The 17,271-nt window shown below is 35.0% G+C and overlaps 1 long non-coding RNA gene across 1 annotated transcript; it reads left to right on the forward strand.

Annotated features, from left to right (window-relative positions):
- Nucleotides 1–257: 257 nt before the first annotated feature.
- On the forward strand, nucleotides 258–14,530 carry LOC129038436 (uncharacterized). The gene is made up of 3 exons (XR_008503150.1): nucleotides 258–392; nucleotides 7,500–7,574; nucleotides 13,800–14,530. It is a non-coding gene; the product is annotated as an uncharacterized LOC129038436 (long non-coding RNA).
- Nucleotides 14,531–17,271: the final 2,741 nt, after the last annotated feature.

Below are 17,271 nucleotides of genomic sequence, written 5' to 3' on the forward strand. Positions count from 1 at the left end.
ATTCTTTTTCTTCTTCTCTTCTTCCTTTTATTTTTATTACCCTGCTGTGTTCCTATACATTTAAAAGGTTAGCTGTTTGTGTTTTATACAATGGAAAAACTGTTGAAGTTTTAGCCTTGAAAAGCACTGACTGTACCTAAAAACGGAAAGAAAGCACTCCTTTGCCTTGCCTCCCATTGGTTGTTTGGAAACAGCTGTTTGATGCCAAGTTTGTACTTCACTCTTATCAGCTCATTTGGTGAGATCAGAATGTGCCTGAATAACTCTGAAGGTTAAAATATGTTGACTGAATTTTCTGCTGCCACCATTCAGCAGCAGCTAGGCTATGCCTCTCATGATCGTGACACGTAGTGGAAATTTTCCTGGCTTCTATACATCATCATCTCTGCCTGGTGAGTGTCATACTGAGGATGAGCACAGCAGGATGGCCTGCCAATGGGCCTGACAGAGCTGGCCTACGAACATATGGAATTGTGCTTCCAATAGAAAGCACACTATTTGCATTGACTTGTCATCATTCAGGGACCAAATTTTTTATTTTTGCCTTTTTATCAACCATTGGTGTCTTGTTTAGGGCATCTATAACTTTTTTTTTTTCCAGAGAAAATTGGGCATTACTATTTTCTTACTCAATCTCATAATCATTTTAAGCATTCCACAAATTATACTCCACTGGTCCTGACTGCTACTTAAATTGTATGTGTTCTTTCCAGTCCTTATTTACAACGTAACTCCAAATCCTTCATAGTACAAACAGAAGAGTCTTTGATTTTGATTTTTTTAATCATTCAATCTTACAGAATTGAATCATGCCATATTGTTATTTTTGCTCAGCAATTAGAAAATACTCACTGTCCAACAGTCCAAGAACTTTTAAGTATTACAAAATCCTTTTCTGTAATCTCATGTTAACAATACAGCCTTAGTTTAGAAGCATTTTCTAAAAGATGTTAAGCATTAACCTTGCAATTTGTGGTGTGCTTATATTTATCGCCAAATAATTTGCAGCATTTTGTCAGTTATTTATCTAGTTGTTTATATGTTTATCTGATGCCTATGCTGAAATATTCAAGGGCTTTGACAAGTGTGCTGTGTTAGCAGAAAATACTATTCAAGGGAGAAAAAAATATTCTTTTTCACTTGACTACTTCAGTACAGCAACTACAGTAGTTACTATATGACTTACTGAAAAACCATTAGAAGGAAAGAGATGAAATAGATCAGCCAATCCCCTAAGTCATAGATACTGAATATCTACTTTGTGTGGGTTTATGTCTAAGATATCATGGGAGCTCCACAAAATATATAACCGTTACCCAAATGGCAAAATAATGAACTTAGAATAAACATAAATTTTAAAAGGCTTGTACCTAATTTTTATTCTTTTTTGTTCCTCAAGTTTTTTTAAACTTAGAGCTTCCCTGGGCCTCAACCAGTGCCATCTGGGCAAAAATTCAATAACCTATGTGGAGATCATTATTGACCAAACATATTATCAGATTTAGATGGTTTGATATGCAATTATTCTGAAGACCAATTAAATATCACACACAATGGTCATTAATAGACAAAATTGTATTCTTATATGAATGATATGTCTTAGTTTCCCATATCTGTTTTCTCTTTCCAGTATATATTTTTTGAATAAATATTAAAAACCTGCCACATGGACAAACCACGCCAGTGTTTCCTTTTCATCATATACAGTTATTTGAAGAGGTTGGCATTAATCTGTGAATTCTCCATCTAGCTCATCAGGAAATAGCTGCAAAGAAGGAATTGTCAAATAGTTACCTTGGTCCCTGTGGGAAGAGTGGGGCTCCTTATGGGGAAGATGGGAGAGACAAATTTAGGAAGAAGAACTGAGAATTGTCTTTTCTTCCTAATTCTTGCCTAAATTCAGATAACTTATTACGGATGCTATTTTCATCTTCTGAAATATCTAACCACTTTTTCAAAGACTAGGTTTAACTGGGGAGGATTTTCCCTTCTACAAGGCTTGCTTCAATTCTAGACTCATTAAGATGTTGAAATATCTATTCTGGTAGTTCTTCCCTTAATGGTATCAGGTTGAATTCTGTCTAAAGTTTCACAGGTTCAGATGTTGAATCTTGTTAAGATGCAGATGTGTTCCAGGATCTCCACCTAGAACAGCCATTCAAAAACCCCAGAGTAGAGCTAAACTTTGTGTGCATGTGAAGTATGATGCACACACAAAACTACAGTGTAGTTGAGAAATGATTGTGAAGATAAAACCATGCCTCGTGTACAAAACCCCACACATATAAAAATAATCATCTTCAACTTTATGTAATTGTTCATAAAAGATTATTTAATATTAGTTTTTTTCTAAACACAATATGAAAGTAAAATTTTAAAAGTGTAATTATTTGAAATGCACAAGAGTGCTTTACATTAAAAAATTGCAACTATATGCCCCTAAGCAAATCAATTAACTTCTCTGGTTGTGGTTTCCTCTTCTGCAAAACCAGAGGATTGGACCAGCTATTTCTCAGGTTTCTCTCAGGTCCAGTATTTAATAATTCTGTGACTCATTTTATGAAATTCATCACACCTTAATTTATGAACTTCTAATTACATATTTGTATGTAGCCTTTTCTTAAAATTGTTTCATACATTTGTTATATTAATACTTGCTTAACATTTAAAGAGAAATTAAAGATAGAAGAGAATGAACAAGAGACAGGAATAAGAAATAGTTCCTAAAGCCCAAAGTACTAAAAGGCATTATGGGCAATACAATTTTGTGGGTAATTTGAAGAAAAGGAAAGTCACTGTAAACTTTAGTTTCTATTTTGTGCCATATATGTTATGGCTGCTAGTTACTTAATCTCACAACTACTCTAAAACAGATATTAATGTCCAGTGTATACTGCTAAGTAAACTATGGCTCAGAAAAATCCAAATCCATTGAATTAGGAAGTAACACAGTTGAGGTCTTTGGGTTTGAGTGATTCTGTACATGCTCTTACCAGATCATGATGCAGTCTCTGTTTATCAGGATAAAATAGCAAAAGAGAACTGCACACAGAAGGATTAAGTAGCACATGAAATGTCTAGGCTCCTAAAGAGTTTCAAAATAATATCTTTTATCAACATTTGAATTTTTATTAAAAAATTCTTACCCAGAATAAATTGAAATACAGTATAAAAGACCACATATGGTGCTAACAAAGACTTATGTCTACTGATGCTATGCTAGTCAGTGATATAATAATGCTAATCATAGCAATAACATATTTACTAAATAAATATGGATTGAAGCTTTGAGCAAAGGCCATCATTGTTTTTCTCATAACATGGAACTACTTTCACGAGAATGATATGTGCATAAAATTTGCCCTCTACAAGAGATTACCTAAAGAATTATTGTTATTTTGTAGAAGGTTTGTATTGCACTTCAAATCCAATAATGAATATTGAGGGCTTTCTGTTCAGATCTATGAAATAAAAGATAATTTATGCTTATTCATATAATAACTAAGAAGCTATCAAATATTTATTATTGGATTGAAGCAATGGAAATGGTGAGAAGAAGGGAGAATGAATCTATTTTTAAAAGAAGAAAAATGCAATTAAGTCTTTTTGGGGTATAAGAATTTGCAGAACTATTATAAATAGAAGGGCCCATCTCAGCTTGATTACTTCAAAACAGCTTCCTGCAACCTCCCACCAAGTAGATGAGCAATTAGTATAATCACAGCAATAAGTCAAAGACACTTGCTGTTAAAAATTGTGTTGCAACTTTTCCTTTTGGCATTGCTCCTAGCCTATTCCACTTCCACACACACACACACAAATGCACATATTTAATAAAATTTTATTTGGTAAAAGGCAAATGCCTAGGCTTGACTTCTTTTTTTGCATCAAGGTTAAGTAAAGGGCACTGAACAAGTGAAGCTGTGCTGAAAACAACAGTGGCCAAGACAGAGATATTCTTATACCTCAACCCGTTGTGCAGATGGAAGTCTGGCCAAAAAACCATAAAGCATCAAGTCTGACTGTGAGTCAATCTGTCAGCATAAGTACAAGGTGACTCAGGAAAACACTGCATTTTGTTTTCTGGGAAATACTCAGGGGTTCTAGTACATTTATGAGTGTTGGATATTGTTTTCAGGAAAGGATAAAAACGACTTCATAAATAGAAAAAATGAACTTTTAATAATTGAGTCTCTGCTAAAAAAACAAAGTGTAAGAGTAACCCAAGCGAATTCATTTTTTAAAGAAATTTTCAATAGGCAGATATTAAACCTACACTTCAGTTTGAGATACTTCCATATTTGTAAATCTTATGCTACTAAGTTGACTCAGTACACAATAAATTGTTTCTAAGAAGAAGCAGCACAGTAAAACAGGCTTTGCAACGCCAGTCATGTGACCTTTTAAACTATGTTTTTAGTGTGTTTAATTTTAAGGTTTGCTTTAGGTTTAATCTACACAATTAATTAATTGTTACAAGTTGCCAAATTATTGGTTTGTCTGGATCTTCTATGTTAATAGGAATTTAAAGGAATGTTTAATGTTGTTGAATAATAGGGAGAAGAGAGAGCTTTAGATCTTTGATTTTTCAGTCTTCCCGGTATTGCTAGGTATTTTAAATACCCAGCATTTGTCTATTCCATTGTGTCAATTATGACAGCCTTGATTTTTCACTAGTTTGGGAGTTCTTTTATGAGTGTTTCCAAATGCTTTCCTTCTTTTTTCCCTAATTAAAGAAATTCACCAACTTATAGGGGAAAACATCAATTTCAACTTTTTATGAAATTCTGCTGAGAGGTTACAGAAGGTATACAGCAAAATACATTTAAAACATTTCAACTATTAAAGGACAACTATTTTTTTTTTATTGAGGATAAGCATTTTTTTATGGTCAAAAAGAATCTGACTTTTCTGTTGAAATGTTATATAGAAACACCTGAACACACATAGATACTAAGGCTGAGTTCTTAGGGAATAGTATTCTACCTCCTCAAAAAACTTTGCTTACTGAACACATTATTTTAAGAAGAGAGATTATTAGTAACAGTGATAAGTATCAAGGCATAAGATCAAAATAGAAAAAGAGAAAGGACAGAAGATTGGTTTCTAATAGTGTAAATTATCCTGAAACTGGATACATGGAAAGTTTAGAATAACAGGAAGAAAGGAGAAACTTTAGAGGCAGAAATTCAAGGTCAAAGGTCATCACCATATAGGAATTTGAATCAGCTAAGAAAGATAATTGCAAACCTTGACTTTGTCTTTAAATGTCACAAAAGGAAAAGAACAGTACAAGTATTTCAATACACAATTTACCATAGATGCCATACCATGATGATACAGATGACTGAAATAATGCAGTTGAAATATATCAATGTAAATATATGATTATTTGAAATATAAAGGTAAATATCTCATAATGTTGTGGAATTTGTCTTATTTTTAAAGAATAACTCAGTTTTAAGTAACGTGCATATTACGGGCTGAGTTTTGTTCTCCCAAATTCATGTGTTGAAGTCCTAAGCTTCAGTACCTCAGAATGTGACTGACTGTATTTGAAGATAAGGTCTTTAAAGGGGTAATTAAGTTAAAATAAGGTCTTTAGGGTGGACATTGATCCAGTATGGCTGGTGCTCGTATAAGAAACAGAAAGTTGGACGCAGACATGGACAAAGACCATGTGAAGACACAGGAAGAAGAGGGCTATGTACAAGCCCAGAAGAGAGCCCTCTGAAGACACCAATCCTGCCAACATCTTAATCTTGGACTTCCGTCCTCCAGCACTTCAAGGAAATACATTTCAGTTGGTTAAGGCATCCACTCTATCCTGCTTTGTTATGGCAACCCCTAGATAACTAATTCGGTTGGAAAGCATTTTATTCAAAGGAAATTAGAAGAGGGAAGTTTCTACAGAACAGGAAACACTGATGATTCTTTTGGAAGACATGAAGAACCTCTTAGATTTCATCTGGCCCAAGTGCCCTTGCGATGAATAAGCTTCATGAGGGTCCACATTTGATTTTCCTCATTTTGGAAATGAGTAGTAATTACCCAGAGTGACATGTTGAGAAAAAACTGAAAAACCACAAGGCCTTTAGGTGAGGGTGGGTGTGGAGGGAAGGGGAGAGCTCTAAATGAAGCATGTTCTATATTGATCAGTGATGTCTTCCCTGGGTGAGGGGTAGTGAGTGACCACACACATGCATGTGTTGACCCAGAATTATATGGTAATTTTTAAATTCAAATGTTTCTGTATATGAATCCGTTTGTTCGTGGGTCACTACTCTGGTCACCTTGGAATTAGGGTTATTTCATGTATTCCCTCATTCTTTATTTGACCAAATAGAAAAGTTTAGATATAAATAAAAACTATGAGACAAATTAAAAATATATAATGTGTTGAATAGTATTTTTTTTTGAGTGAGACAAGGAAAGCCATCCTATAGTTAACTGTTTTCTAGCAGGTGAGCTCTTTCACAAAATGATTAAGCTAGAGAAGGTTACTATGATACTTAGATAGCACAGCTACTTATAGGGTTGATATCCACATTTTCCAGATCTTACAGTTTTTAAATATTTAATGCATAGCAAAATATGATGGTTATTACAGTAATCATCTTTTCTGGATGCTGAGGGAGGGAAGATAGTAATATTTTTGCTTTACTTGCCTATTACCTCATATTACCTGCATTCTCAGAGGTTATAGGGTTCTTCCCCCTTGCTTTTGAAAATGTGATGCAAAGACATGGCATTCTCGTCATTTTTTTTTTTTCCATTTTGATGTACTTTAGTGGCTGGAGTTAACTCTGCAATATTGAGCCCCAAATGGCTTCAACTTTGTCACTGAGGAAAGACTCTAAATCTGAAAAGATCTTTCCCATTCTGGTCTGCCTGACAGTTGCTCCTCCTCCCCTTGGGCAGGGAACCCAGAGAATCAGAAGCAGATCTTCTTGCTCTGGGGTCACTCTGTCAGCTTTGATGTTGACCAGCAAGGGATACTCAGCTACTGTTAGAGAAATTTTTTGAGGGGAGGAAGGAAGCTGCATAACCTGATTAAGTATCAGTACATCATTTTTAAAGGGATGCTATGTTCGATTCAGAACCATGCTCCTTTCTAGGAACATGCCAATTATTGGCTAATCAATATTCTAAGTACCACCCTCCAAATCTCTACAATGTTAATGCTATTTTTAACATTGGATCTACAACAGGAGACCTATTATTCTGCTGAATATTCTGAAATTAGAGGCATAAAGATGACAGAAAAAGCAATTCAGAGATGGATCAAAAATATTATAAAATATCAGGGAGACTATTTCCATATAGTCTCTATTATATGTTATTTTTAATTTTTCAAATTTAGTTCCTTGTTTTTGAAAACTAAGCTACCTATGTTTTGTACTTTTTAAGCATGTATTCTTTTCTATCCTGAGGTTATTAGTCACAAATTAATCTTTTACATTAATTTATCAATATGACTTTTCTTCTGTGAATTTCAGATTGGTTTGCCATGGCTCTTTGAAACAGTTACTCTTGTCCTCATTGTAGAGATGGTGATACTAAGGCAGAAAATGGTAAGGTAATTTATTCATAATTTCTGAGAACTCTATACCCTGTCAACTTCAAATTACAAATCATAGTGCACGCTGGGGCATATGTTGGGCTTCCCTTTGATTAACAGGGAGGAGGTTGGGCTTGATGACCTCTGCAGGAGGCTTCCAGCTCTGTAATACTAGGATCTTAATTCTGATGAATGGTCCTGATGGTAACTAGAACCAAGCTACTCCCCCACCCTTTAGTTCAAAACTTAAGACAAATCACTCATGCAAAATATTTTTTCTCCCTACTAATTCATAGGGTAAAATATCAATTTCTGCTAAGCATTGTTATGTTCTGATTTAGTCATGAGTGTGAGTTGATGAAAGGACCTATCTTATTTACACTGTTGTTTGGAAACTCTATGGGGATTTTGAACTGGGGGAAGGACACAGCGAGAAGTTTGGTTCCAGCTCAGTGAATGACATGTTTGTACTGGACAATGTAGCATAGTTTCTCCTAAGCTTCCAATGTGGGCATCAGCTGACTACACTCACAAAATAAGCTGATGATATTTAGATTTTACCAAGACTAATTAAGCAAGATGCATATTTCCCAGTAGATACCTGTGACTGAGGTGTGAATTTAATTTTTTTTTAATTAACAAAGTGATTTTGTGTAGTCTCTTTTGTTAAATTAGTTTTTATTTTCATTCCAATGCCTTGATTATTGGTTCATAGGAAGAACAATAACATCATTTGATTGTAATTAAATAAGGGGGAAAACATTTTACTTTTTTTTAATTATTGCTTCTGAACTCCGAAGGAAGGAAATGACATACTTTAAATAAGGACAGAAGATTCTCTCAGTGGAACTATGATAGCAGTTATTGTGTATCAGATTTTCTTGAGCATTAAGATCTTCTTTTAGAAGTATGTTTATTACCCTACAAACCTTTCTGGAGGTTTCATCTAAACTTGGAGTAGCTGGTAGAGGTGTTGGGATTTGAACAAGGTTTCTGTTCCTTTACTATTGCCTTAGTTTCTCTTGCTCATCAGACCAAAGTTTGGAATCTAGTCTCATCTTTGTGTATTTTGAAAATCTAACAAATCTAGAAGATGGTGTGAATGTGCATATATTTAGACAATTTAAAATTTTGTCAAGGACATGAAAGAAAGACATGTTTTCTAACAAAACAGAAAAAAACAAAAATAAGAACAGAATGCTTTTAACATTGCTTAAAGAACTACAGAACTATGGTGGCAAAGTGAGTATGTCATACAAGGTAGGCTATGTAAATCTATGTGTGATAATTGTGTACAATTCATTGATAGGGGATGTACTTTCTACTTAACACATGTTCTCCTCCTAGATACCTTGCCTATAGGTACAGAAGTATCTATTATATTGGTTTAGGCTGATTCTAAGGGATATTTCTCTTAATGTAAGCTGAAGCAGAGAGAAACTCTATTGGCAGATGCAAGTGACCTTTTCATCACAATGAGTTACTGAAGGATGGACTCTTAAGCTATGGAATATTGCTGAAATCAAGGCTGCTATAATGCAGTTATACTTTCGTAAGTCTGAATAGAAAAAAAAGTCACATCATGGAAAAGAGAACTCAATCAAATATTGGACTTCCACACTATTTATGTGTACTATGTGTTCTTAATAAATATTCTCATAAATACCTGCAAAATTCATGGGGTTTTTTTTTGCTTCCAGTGTTCGGCAATCTTGGAGATATGTGATACCTTGGTTTAGGAGCTGTAGAGCTCTGACAGAAGACCCATATTATAATTCCTGCATAACTAAGAAAAAGAAAGTGGACGATACCAATTAAAAAAAAGACTTAGAACCAGAAAGCTGACCTGAAAAGCCATAGATAATGTGTTGATATTTTCAGAAATTGAAATTTATTTGAAAGTTTCTGGTACTTCATAGCAAAATATGATGGAAACTGACAAAAATATAAAGTGAAAGTTTTCCTAATGATAGCTCATTCTCCAAAAGTTTATTCTACAAAGATGAATGAAGACAAAATTTTAAATATCACAACCACCCTCTTATTTGATGTTCATTGAGAAAGGAGATAGTTTTTTCTCTTAAATTATCCCCAGATTGTAATAATAATGTGTATTAACATGATTAATATTATTTATTGATAATTTTAATAACTTTTAAATCCATTTTGTAGGTTTCAGTTTTTCAAAATCTTTGTTTTAAAATTAAAAGCCCAAGCCCATATGAAAAGATACAAATTTTAACAGATTTTATCTGGCATTTAAAAGGCATTGCCACAGTTTGGCTAACTTAGACAAATATGTCTATCTGGACATTGTAAGTGATTTGGTAGAAATAAAGGCATTACACATGTGGATGCAAACCCACTTACACAGTATCACTGGTAAAACCTTTAAAGATTAGCTTGAACAGCAAAACCTTATGAGAATATGAAGCTGCCACCTTAATAGCATTCATTATGTTTATTTTTAATAAAGAAATAGCTTTATTCTGGCATAACCAGTATAGGAAATCAAGTTGAATTTGTGTCACATTGTACTGAATAGGTTAGGCATAGGACATTTAGAACCTAAGGTTTTTTAATGTAAGTCAATGTTTTACTTTAATATAAGTAATTAATCAGTATCTAATGTGGTTTTGGGGCCATAGGGTAACTTAGTTTTCATATCCTAAACAAACCTACCTTTTTAGTTACTTTCAGACAATAGGGAAATGCTTCAAAGAAATGACCAACAACCAAGTTCAGATGGGCAAGATCTTACCAGTTATTATAAAAAGAAGCCTCAAATGCTGTTAACTTGCATATGGACAACCAGATTTACACCATAAAATAGGAAACACTTCTATTATTGCATACAAAACTTAAAAAAGGTTTAATTTTAAACATATAAATCATACTTAATCTAACAATATGCACATTATGTGAAAATGTCATCTAACTCTTTGCCTTTCAAGTTCGTATAATATTATAGAAAACTCAGATATTTTCTTTATCTTTCTTTTTTAAAAACAGATTCATTACCCTGTAGGTTTCAGTTAGTTAATATTGAACAGGGATTCAGGGAAGGATTCTTTTTTAAATTATTGAAGAGATCTGAATATGTTTATAAACTGAAACAGATATCCCAGTGGAGGAATAATGAAACCAAAAACTGATGAAATCTGTTCACAGTCCTGGAGGAGATGAACAATGGAGACAGGTGAATTGGAGGTTAAAATTATATCATCTGCAAGTGGGTGAAGACATTTGCTCTTTCAATGCTGTGAGCACATTGCTTCTCCAGTATAATCCTGGACATGCCCAATTATCCTATTATTTGTGATGTTTATAGATATATATATATATAATTGGTGAGATGCATTTCTGAGTTTGAAATAGCTTTGAATACTGATTATTTTATTTTATTGATACCTAATATTTTATATATTTGTGGGGTACATATGAGTGTTTGTTGATATATTATTATTTGTGCTTACTTTTATGCATGACTTTTCTCTTTTCACATTGGCTCCAGGAGAATTAGGAAGAAAACAAAGAGCAAGTTTTGGTCATTGGTTGGCTGGTGGTTGGTTTTCTTTTCTTTTGTTTTCAAACTTCCAAAGAGGATCTTGAAGCATTTATCAGAAATAATTGGAGGTGGCCAGGCGTGGTGGCTCACGCCTGTAATCCCAGCACTTTGGGAGGCTGAGCTCAGTGGATCACTTGAGGCCAGGAGTTCAAGACCAGCCTGGCCAACATGGCAAAACCCCGTCTCCACTAAAAATACAAAAATTAGCTAGCATACTAGTGAGCTCCTGTAGTCCCATCTACTAGGAGGCTGAGGCAGGAGAATCACTTGAACCTGGGAGGCAGAGGTTGCAGTGAGCCGAGATCCTGCCACTGCACTCCAGCCTGGGTGACAGAGCCAGATTTTGTCTCAAAAAAAAAAAAAAAGAAAGGAAAAAAAAGAAAAAAAGAAAGAAAGAAAAAGAAATAATAATTGGAGGTGTAGGGGAGCAATGTCTTAATTGACAGGCTGTGGAGCAGCTATTATTGCTAGAAGCAAAAAACAATGAGGGAATGGAACCAATGCCTCAGACCACCTACTGGCCACCAGGTGAGCACCATGTCACAGCAGGGCTGGGTATTTGCACTGGCTCTTCTCTTTAGACCTGAGAAGAGTTGTCCAATGGGAGCTCCTTGACTATTGCTTGTTGGTCATCCTAAAATATTGATGGCTGCTTGTGTCCTGAGATATCCTCAGCCCTGTTTGTATATTTCCCTTTCCAATGTGTACCCTAGAACACTTACCACTTCCCCTGGGTTCTGAAGTGGGGTCAAAGATGAGCCAAGATGAGCACTTGTCCTTCAAGAGATTGGAAAGCAGTGACGTCTCAGCTGTTTTACACAGTTAGACACTGGGGATCCATTCATCGCTTTTTGGAAAGGAAACATAAACATGGCAAGATTTCATGCTTAGGTAGCAAATTACAATTTCCAAAGTCTTTTTATACCTTCAGTATTAAATTCAGTGTTCTAATTATGGTAAATGTTCTAATTATGGTAAACCACCAAGGTTATAGCCTGAGTTTTTGAGGCTTGAAATTTATACTGTTTAGACAGCTTTTGTTAGGAAAAATAATTAAAAGATATAAATTCAAAATTAGGTTGCAATGTAACTATTTCTTTTTTTCTTTTTCTTTTTTTCCTTTTTTTTTTTTTTTTTTTTTTGAGACAGAGTCTCACTTCATCACCCAGGCTGGAGTGCAGTGGCAAGAACTCAGCTCACTGCAACCTCCGTCTCCCAGGTTCAAGCAAGTCTCCTGCCTCAGCCTCCCAAGTAGCTGGGATTCCAGGCACCCACCACTATGCACGTCCAATTTTTTTGTGTGTGTTTTTGTATTTTTAGTGGAGACAGGGTTTCACCATGTTGGCCAGCCTGGTCTCGAACTCCCGACCTCAGGTGATCCACTTGCCTCAGCCTCCCAAAGTGAGGGGATTACAGGTGTTAGCCACCACGCCCAGCCTAACTATTTCTTTAAAATGAGACATCACAACAATAAATTACAAAATTTTAAAAGCTGAAAAATTGCAAAATCAGAAAATCCAGAAAATAACATAATATTTGAAAGAATCAACTGCCTCAAACATGTCTGTACATTTTTTTTCTATTTTTGGCCACACATTTCTGCTCACTTCTCCATATTACACAATTTATGATATTTTCTATAGAAACAATAAAATGATATTCATTCTTGCCTCTAGCATAATCCTTTCTTTAAAAAATTAACAATAAAAATAAACTAAAATAAATTTAAATACTTGACAGTTTAGAAAGTTTACTTCAGCTTCAGACTAGTCATTGATGATGTCATTAAAATTTTCAAAATTGTCATATTTAGAAGCTGTGGTCTCATAGAAAAAATATCTACAAAGTGTTTGTTGAGCATGATCCTTCTCAAATATACTTACTTTATGTTCTCTGATATAGGTTTGTGCCCAAGAAGCACACATTTCTGGTAAATTTCATTGTGTGTAAGTCTTATACAAATTACATGGCAAATTGATAATTTGTATATTTTTAATAACTTCCATTTTGATCAATCATTGATAAGAACCTATCTTTCACTTAGAATTTTACACAGCTAATTCTGGGAAGAATTTTCCTCATATTTTTTCTGGCCCTGTACATTTCGGTATTGTTTTTCATCCAATGCTCACACACTTTGGGTGCCAGTCATCATGGGACAGATTCATTTTGCTGTAGCATTTCTGTCCTTGTACATTGGTGTCATGATGCCAGGACAGTCAGCACAATGGGAGGCATGACTATTGCTGTAGCCCAGTCCCACACATGGAGAGAAGGCGACAACATAACCATATATTAAAGTGACTACAAACCACATCAATACATTCTAATGAAATCAAGCTAAATTGTCCTCTACCAGTTATCTACAGCTATGAAAGAAAAAAAAGTCCCACATTATGGTGGTTTAAAACAGTAAACATTTTATTGCTTACAGTTTTGTTGGTTGGATATTTGGGGCTCAGTGGGGATGGCTTGTCTCTACTCCATGTGATGTCAGCTGGGGTGACTTGATTAGGGCTAAGAGATCAAAGATTGCTTCATTCTCCATAAATGGAGCTTTGCTGTTACTGTCAAACTGGGGCAATGTGGTTCTCTTCCATGTGGCTTTACTCTCCATATGGTGGTTCATTCACTATGATCTTTCTCTCCACATGTTCCCTGTCTCCGCAGACTAGCCTGGACTTCTTTTTGTGGAGACTGGATTCCAAGATTGAAAGTAGAAGCTACATGCTTTCTCCAAGCAGGGCTTTAAGACTTCACTTCTGCAACATTTTATTGATGAAAGCAAGTCACAAGACCAGACTGATTCAAGGGGTGGAGAAATAGACCCTACTTCTTGATGGAGGGAGCAGTAGAGTTACATTGCAAAGGGATCTGGACAAAAAAAGGAGTGATTTATTAGGAATCATGTTTAACAATTTACCACAATCCCCAGCGCAACTGCCTGTTAGCTGGATCCAGAAATGTCTACAACTACTGCAATGCCACTTGACCTTAGGGGTGATGTGACCCAGTGTAAAGAGATGGTGGTCTTAACCAATCACAGTTAAGATAGATTAGTTTTGGAAGGTATAAAAAATATGTAACAACATGAATGCACTTTTAGGGTCAGACAAGAGACTTAGAAAGAGCCTGCAAAAGGGAGGAGCCCTGAGGCCTAAGCCCCACGAGTGTCAATGCTTACCTGTATCTAGACACTGGCATCCCCCTTTTGATAAGGCCAAGATTGATTGTTTTCCTTTCCTACCTACCCTATATCTAATCGATGTGCAAACACTGTTGACACACAAAAGAACCCTAAATTCAACAATTTGTGAAGAATTTTTGCACTAACATGTTAGTTCAAAAACTCAACATTGCTTGCTAAGACTATTGCAATAAACTCTTCTATGATCCCCTAATTTGATTCTTGCTCCTCTTATTTTTTACACAGTCATCAGAGTAAATCTTTTCAAAGGTAAATTGGATTTTATGACTTTTCTGCTTCTAATTAGTTTCATCTATACATTAAAATATATTTCCAAACTATTCTACACTGGTCTGTCACTGGCCACCTCCAGAATGTGATTTTCAACCATTTTCTCTATTTTGCTCTCTATCTCCCTTTCTCTCTGCTCTATTTTTATTATTTTTAACCACTGCTAGAATATAAGATCCAACTTAAGAAGAGAGATTTTTGTCTATCAGCTTATTCCCTGGGCTTAGCCTAGCACAAGCTAGTGGCACAATAAGCATTTATTAAATAAGTAGATATTATATAATTAAAATTTAGCAACAAATTCTATACGATATATATTATCATTCAATTTGAGTGAAAAAGTTCTGATGAAATAATCAAAATCACCTTAAGCATACGAAAGAGTTAAGGCCCAGACGTTATTCTACTGCTGTCTCTTATTTCTAAACACAGGCTTATTTCAGTGAGAGATTAACTTAACCCAGATTCTTACTATTATAAAGGAGTACCATGAACCCATGAAAGCTGGCTTTCTCTCTGAATCTGTTTTCTCTTTTAATTAATAGCAACATTTACAAAGGAATAATTAATAGGCACTTACCCTTGGCATATCATGCTGGAACATGTGGTCATTCGTGGTAGGGAGCATTTAGGCATGATTTCTACATCAACCCCACTGTTATCTCTCCAGAGTTGAAGCTATGAGACAATTCAAAAATAATATGGTAGTCAATTCTGTTTTCTCAGACAGCTCTCACTCACAAACGGATGATGAGTGACTTTTTATTAAGTTCCAGAAAAGAAATCACAGACTGTCTTTTAAGAAGTCAGAGTCTCTTTTTTACTTGCTGATGAGGCACAGGACATGGAAATACATCCTCAGCATCCAATAACGACAGACCTTCCAGATCTTATTGTGCTGGGCACCACATGGTTAAGCTTTTTACTGTGTTAATTTGGTTTTGCGAAGGCCATTTATAAATAGAGTTATGAGGAGATGTATGGAAGAAAGGAGAGAAGAGTGGGAACAAAGCAAAGCTAACGTAAAGACTACCATATCATAAGCATCCTGGTTAGAGACAGTGTTGATTATGCTCAATGTCACTTTTTCTCCCTGTAGGATTGGACAGTGAAGTTTCTCAGCTATCCTGGGGAGCCAGAGCATAAATTGAAACGAGCTGCCTCAGGCTCCAAGCAGGGGAAGAAAAACAAGAACCAATTCCTTTGCCTTGAAAAAGATACAATAAGCAAATAAGTAGAGGTTTAGTAAGGAACTAGTGAAAGATTTAAAATAATTTTATGAAGATTTCTAACCATACATCAGTCCTATCCTCAAGATATACTTACATCAAGAGTCAAATTTTCTCTAGAGATCTATTAGGTATGCCAACTAAATCCTTAATAAGCTTTTGAAATTTGCATATTCCTTAATAAGTTCTTTAAAAATGAGCAACCAACGTATTTATCAGGTAAGCAGTGCACGCTGGGTAAATAATGTATGTTTATTATTTACTGAGGGCATTGCTCTGATCTTTTATGAATATTGTCTGATGGTTAGGAAAAATACATATCTCTCTTCTTTTTTATATTTCTTAAGCCAAAGGCAGGATTTCTACTTCCATTAAAGATTTATTAAATTCAAAAATAAGGAAATTGCATGTTAAAAAAGCTAGCCTTCTCTTTAGGCCTTTCATATTAAAATAACATTAAAGAGGATGAAAACAAAGCAAATTTAATTTGTTTCCCTGATTTCTCACTTCTTTATTCATACTCTTCTGTCTTCTATTAATTTTCACCAGAGCTAGGTTTTCTCTTAACTCTGAAATTCCCTCACTTTTGTTGGTTTAAGCGATACCCACAGGGGACATTTTTCAAAGTGGTATGCTAGGTTTTAGCTGTGGGAGGCCCATTAATACAGCACATAGAATTTTACTCCCCATAATGACATTTAAAGAGAGCTATTTGTTTTGACTGTGTTCTTTGTGTAGGCCTGAAGGTTACCATAGTAAAACCCCTTTGGCAAATGTGCAGTCAGAAATTTCTGGGTTAAAGTGGTAGGGGGTAAGGAAGAGGACAATTCCAAAATATTTCATGAGCAAAGTCCTGATAAAAGGGGAGGGTCTCTGGGGTCTGGTTTGTTCCTATTTCCTTCTCTGAAAAACAAAGGCAAATGCCTCTCATTCCCTCTTCCATCTACCCTCAGAAACCTACACCTCGAAAACCTACAAATTCTAATCTTTCTGATTCTTGCTACAAATTGGATTTTATGGTATTGTTAGGTTAATTTTTGTTTATGAATATTCAGTTTCTTGACTACGGTAATAAATGATCACGAAACTCAAAGCTTCAGAGGTAGTCAACAAGGAAGGACTTCGAAGTTAGTTATGCATTCAAATTCGTAATTTCCTTTGAGAGATCAGCTGTTTACTGTTTAAACTTGCACAAGGCACTTAGCTTCTCTGAGCTTTATTTTCAATCAGCTGTAAAATGGAATAATACTATATCTTCTAGCAGAGTTGTTATAAAAACTGCTTGAGGTGGAGAGCAATTTTCCAACACAAATCTTGGTCTGTGTTAAGCACAGATACATGTTAGCTTTCTATCTCTTAATATTTGCTACCGTTTTGGATAGAATAACCAAAGAGAGATGTGCATTCTTTTATTATAACGAATCTTTTGTAAAGT

Source organism: Pongo pygmaeus, chromosome 5, assembly GCF_028885625.2.
Source record: "Pongo pygmaeus isolate AG05252 chromosome 5, NHGRI_mPonPyg2-v2.0_pri, whole genome shotgun sequence".
NCBI lineage: Eukaryota > Metazoa > Chordata > Mammalia > Primates > Hominidae > Pongo > Pongo pygmaeus.